The sequence below is a fragment of the Arachis ipaensis genome, chromosome B03, assembly GCF_000816755.2.
Source record: "Arachis ipaensis cultivar K30076 chromosome B03, Araip1.1, whole genome shotgun sequence".
Classification (NCBI taxonomy): domain Eukaryota; kingdom Viridiplantae; phylum Streptophyta; class Magnoliopsida; order Fabales; family Fabaceae; genus Arachis; species Arachis ipaensis.
Window position 1 is genome coordinate 117426249 of NC_029787.2, and position 5887 is coordinate 117432135.

The window sequence follows — 5887 nt, forward strand, 5'->3', positions numbered from 1 at the left end:
CATGGAGGCACTTCAGGATCGCCTAAAACAACTCGAAAAAGAGGTCGAGTATCACCGGAAGCCGAAAGAGACCTACGAAGAGAAGCTAGGCGACGCCGCGAGTTAGAGGACAAGCTCCTAAAACTCGAAGCAAATCTCAAGGCTAAAATTACTCGATCCGGCCACGAAGGTAGCTCTCGTAAGGATCAAGATCTGTTCACCAAAGAGATAATGAAAGCCAAAATCCCGAAAGATTTCAAACCTCCCGACATGACTCTATACGATGACACATCAGATCCTAGCCATCATCTCAGTAATTTCAGAAGTAGAATGTACCTCACTGACGCCTCAGATGCAGTCCGCTGCAAAGCCTTTCCAACTACCTTAACAAAGATAGCAATTAGATGGTTCGACAACCTGCCTCCTAGGTCCATCTCAAGTTTTTGAAGATTTAGCCAAAAAGTTTCTAGCCAGATTCTCCATCCAGAAAGACAAAACTAAGCATGCCCCAAGTCTATTAGGAATCAAGCAAGGAGATCGGGAAAGTCTCCGCAGCTACATGGAAAGATTCAACAAAGATGTCTGGACATACAAAGTCTGCCAACTGAAGCCGCCATTATGGGTCTCATCAACGGCTTATGAGAGGGGCCTTTTAGTCACTTAATATCGAAAAAACATCCCACCTCCCTGAATGAAGTGCAAGAACGAGCAGAGAAATACATTAACATGAAGGAAAACTCTCGACTAGGAGAGACCTCAAAATTAGGATTCTCCTACTCCTCCCGAGATAAGGACAAAGAGTCTAAGAAAAAAGAAGATGAACATGGAGAAAAGATCAAGAAATACCACAATTACACCCCTCTTCGGGTGTCTCTTGTAGATGTCTATCGAGAAGTACGCCATACTGACAAGATACCCCTAGCTCGCCCGCTTAAAAGCAAGAAAGGAGGAGGAAATCGGACTGAATACTGTGAATACCATCGAATCTATGGACATTCCACCAACGAATGCTTCGACTTGAAAAATATCATAGAAAAATTGGAAAGAGAATGAAAACTAAGAAAAAGATGAAGGGACGAAGATGTCGGACGAACTGAACGACCAGCTCGTACACCAGAGAGACATGTCCACATGATACACGGAGGATTTGTGGGAGGAGGAATTTCTAAATCATCTCGCAAAAGACATCTTAAAGAGGTATATCATGTTGATGGAGGAGAAAAAACACCCGACATCCCTACTATCACTTTCACTAAAGAGGACGCAGCTGGCATCATCTCGGGACATGACGATCCCATGGTCTTCACTATCATATTGGCCAATGCTAATCTCCATCGCACACTAGTAGTCCAGGGAAGCTCGGCTAATATCTTATTCAAAACCGCCTTCGACAAACTCAGCTTGGAAGAAAAAGAACTCGGAGCATACCCGAACAGCCTATTCGGGCTGGGAGACACTCCAATCCAACCACTTGGATACATCTCACTGCACACAACCTTTGGAAAAGGAAACCGGTCAAGGACACTCAATATAGACTACATCGTGGTCGACGTGAGTTCAGCCTACAATGCCCTAATAGGACGGACAACGTTAAATCAGCTCGGCGCAGTAGTCTCGACCCCACACCTGTGCATGAAGTTTCCAACCACAGAAGGAATAGCTACGATAAAAGCATACCAGAAGACGGCACGCCGCTGTTATAACGAAAGTCTAAACCTTAGAGGCAGAGGAGAAGAAATCCACACCATCGAACTCGGAGGAGTTCGAGGGCGGGAAGAACTTCGTCCACAACCCGAAGGCGAAATAGAAAAAGTCCAGATCGAAGATGTCCTAGACAAAACAACTAATATCGGCACAATCCTAAAAGAAGACATAAAAGAATCACTTATACAGTTCTTAAGAGACAATGTCGACCTCTTTGCATGGAAGGCCGCATGTTTTCATTCATGAGGCAAAACTAGGAAAGGAATGCAAAATCTTGTATTTTCATATAGAAAGTGTGTGGAATCATTGATAAAACCCCTAAAATTAGCACAAGATAAACCCTCAAATTGGGGTTTGTCAGCCGCAGACATGCTAGGCATAGACCCTAAGTTAATGTGCCACAAGTTGGCAGTCTACCCAGGATCTCGGCCAGTACAGCAGAGACGTAGAAAGCTCGGACCAGAACGATCCCGAGCTGTGGAAGAGTAGGTACAACCACTACTGGAGGCAGGATTCATAAGAGAAGTTAAGTACCCACTATGACTAGCTAATGTCGTCCTGGTAAAAGAATCAAATGGGAAGTGGCGGATGTGCACCGACTACACTGATCTCAACAAAGCCTGCCCCAAAGATCCTTATCCACTCCCAAGTATTGATGCCCTGGTAGATGCTTCTTCCGGATACAAATACCTCTCGTTTATGGACGTCTATTCGAGATAGAATCAAATCCCGATGTACCCACCTGACCAAGAAAAAACCTCATTTTTAACCCCAAAAGCAAACTACTGCTACATCGTCATGCCATTCGGACTCAAAAACGCAGGAGCCACTTATCAAAGATTAATGAATAAGGTCTTCACAGATCACATCGGGAAAATCATGGAAGTATACGTGGACGACATGTTAATAAAAACCCAAAGCGAAGAGTCATTACTGTCTGACCTCACCCAAGTATTCGACACTATAAGAAGGCATGGTATGTGACTTAACCCTGCAAAATACACCTTTGCAGTAGAAGCTGGAAAATTTTGGGTTTTATGCTCGATCAAAGAGGAATTGAGGTAAATCCGGATAAATGCCAGGCCATACTCAACATGAAGAGTCCGACCAGCGTTAAAGAGGTAGAACAACTCAATGGAAGATTAACAGCCTTGTCCAGATTTCTAGCTGGATCGGCAATAAGATCTCTCCCCTTCTACGCCACTCTAAGGAAGGAAAAGAGGTTTGAATGGACAACAGAGTGCGAGCAGGCCTTCCAAGATTTCAAAAGGTTCCTGGGACAACCACCTATTCTAACTCGGCCACGAGAAGGAGAACCACTTGTATTATACCTCGCAGTAGGAAATCGGGCAATAGCCTCAGCACTGGTCCGAGAAGATGACAATGGATAACAACTTATATACTTCATCAGAAAAGCATTACAAGGGTCCGAATTGAACTATCAAAAGATAGAAAAATTCGCTTATGCTCTCATACTAACATCTCGACGACTCCGCCCATATTTCCAAGCCTACATCATCAAGATTCGGACCAACCAGCCCATAAAAAACATTCTGCAGAAAACAGTCTTAGCAGGAAGAATCTTACAATGGGCAGTCGAGTTGTCCGAATTCGACCTTCAATATGAAGGTCGAACAGCCATCAAATCACAGTATCTGGCCGACTTCATTGTAGAATTTACAGACACCCCGGAAATATCTACAGAGTGGAATATCTACGTAGACGGCTCCTCAAACAAAACCGGAAGTGGCGCGGGCGTGATAATTGAAAGCGACCAGGGAACCCAAATCGAAGTTTTCCTCAAATTCGGGTTCCCTGCCTCAAATAACCAAGCTGAGTATAAGGCACTACTAGCTGGTTTGAAGCTGGCTAAGGAGGTTGGAGCTCAAAAGCTTATCATCTTCAGTGACTCACAGGTAGTCACCTCACAAATAGCAGGGAGTTACTAAGCCAATGATCCCACCATGAAAAAGTACTTGGATAAAAGCAAAGAACAGCTCGGACAACTCGGGGAATATGAGGTACGCCACATACCCCGAGAACAGAATGCTCGAGCTGATACACTCTCAAAGTTAGCCAGTACCAAACCAGGGGGCAACAATAAAAGCCTCATCCAAGAGATGCCGCAGAACCCCTCAATCTCGGAAGAAGAAAAGGTCCTAGCCATAACAGGTCTGGATCAGGGATGGATGACTCCCATAATTAATTACCTCAAAACAGAAACACTCCCTACAGATAAGAAGGAGGCAAAGAGGTTAAAACGGGAAGCACAATACTACACCATCATAAATAATACTCTATACAATAGAGGGATTTCATCACCACTATTAAAATGCGTACCGACTTTTAACACAACAGAAGTTTTAGAAGAAGTACACAGTGGCATCTGTGGCAACCATCTTGGAGCACAAGCCCTCACCAAAAAGTGCTCCGGGCCGGATTCTATTGGCCAACTTTGCAAAAAGAAGCAAGGGAATTCGTAAAGACATGTTCACCATGTCAGAAACATGCTAATTTTCATATCGCCCCACCAGAGGAGCTCATTAGTGTAACCTCACCCTGGCCATTTGCAAAATGGGGACTCGACCTCCTCGGGCCGTTCCCTCAGAGATCAGGACAGGTCAAGTTCCTCATCGTCGGGGTAGATTAATTTACAAAATGGATTGAAGCAGAGCCCTTAGCCAACGCCACTGCTCAAAGAAGTCGAAAATTCCTATATAGAAATATTGCCACAAGGTTTGGGGTCCTATACTCCATCACCACAGATAATGGCACTCAATTCACAGACGCAGGCTTCAGAAAATTGGTGGCCGACTTGAAAATAAAGCACCAATTTACATCCGTAGAACATTCCCAGGCTAATGGACAGGCAGAAGCCACCAATAAAGTTATCTTAGCCGGGCTAAAACGGAGATTACAGGATGTAAAGGGAGCCTGGAATGAAGAGCTCCCACAAGTCCTATGGGCATATTGGATAACTCTACACTCCACCACAAAGGAATCACCTTTCTGATTAGCTTACGGAATGGAGGCAATGATCCCAGTGGAGGTCGAAGAAGGATCACCCAGAGTAATCCACTACAATGAAGAGGCCAATTCCCTACTTCAAAAAGAGGGACTTGACCTACTTCCAAAAATTCGAGAAAAAACTCGGATCAAGGAAGAGGCGTTAAAACGTCGGATGGCCTCAAGATATAACCGAAAAGTAGTACAGCGAGGTTTTGCTGAGGACGATCTCGTATTAATACGAAATGATATCGGAACAAGTCGACCTGGAGAAGGGAAGCTGGCAGCAAACTGGAGAGGACCCGACCGAGTCATAGAAGTACTCGGAAAAGGATACTACAAGCTGACCGAACTCGATGGACGAGAGCTCCCAAGGTCATGGCACGCCTGTAATTTAAGAAGGTATTACAGTTAGGAGGTAATAAAAGATCTTAGGATAAGGTGCACTCTTTTTCCTGAAAAAGGTTTTTTAACGAGGCACCAAGCCAAGATCCATGAACTACCTGACCTAGAATGCGCACATGTATATATTTGCATTTTCTTTATTTTAAATAAATTTTTTAGATTTTCTACAAATCCTCAAGACGCATTAATCTAAAACGCAAAAATTCATCGCCCGATTATAAAGCTACAGATCAGCAGAAAGTGAAAATCAAATTCACTGCTCGATCACGATAAAGACCAACGAAGATGAAAACCAAATTCATCAAAAGGTCGACCAAACGGGGATCAAATCCAATTTCTACAAAACCGGCAAAGATGAAAAGGCGACAAAAACAGAATAATGCAAGAAGTTATCGAAAGTGATCCATGGAAAGGACCTGACGAGGTCTTAATAAAAATGGATTGCTAAAAATAACTTAAAGACAGGCCAACGTAAAGAAGTCAGACCAGTCGACCACAATAACCAAAGTTATAAAAAGTAAATCCATGGAAAGAGGCCTGGCCAGCCCTAAAAAAGAGGATTACTAGAAATAACTTAGAAAGGACCGACGTGATGAAGTCGGCCCAAAACAAAGAAAAAATTTTATAAAAAGTAATCCCTAAAAGAGACCTGACAAAGGTCCAAAAAAGAGGATTACTAGAAATAACTTAGAAGGGACCGACGTAATGAAGTCGGCCCAAAACAAAAAAAAAAGTTATAAAAAGTAATCCCTAAAAGAGACCTGACAAAGGTCCAAAAAAGAGAATTACTAGA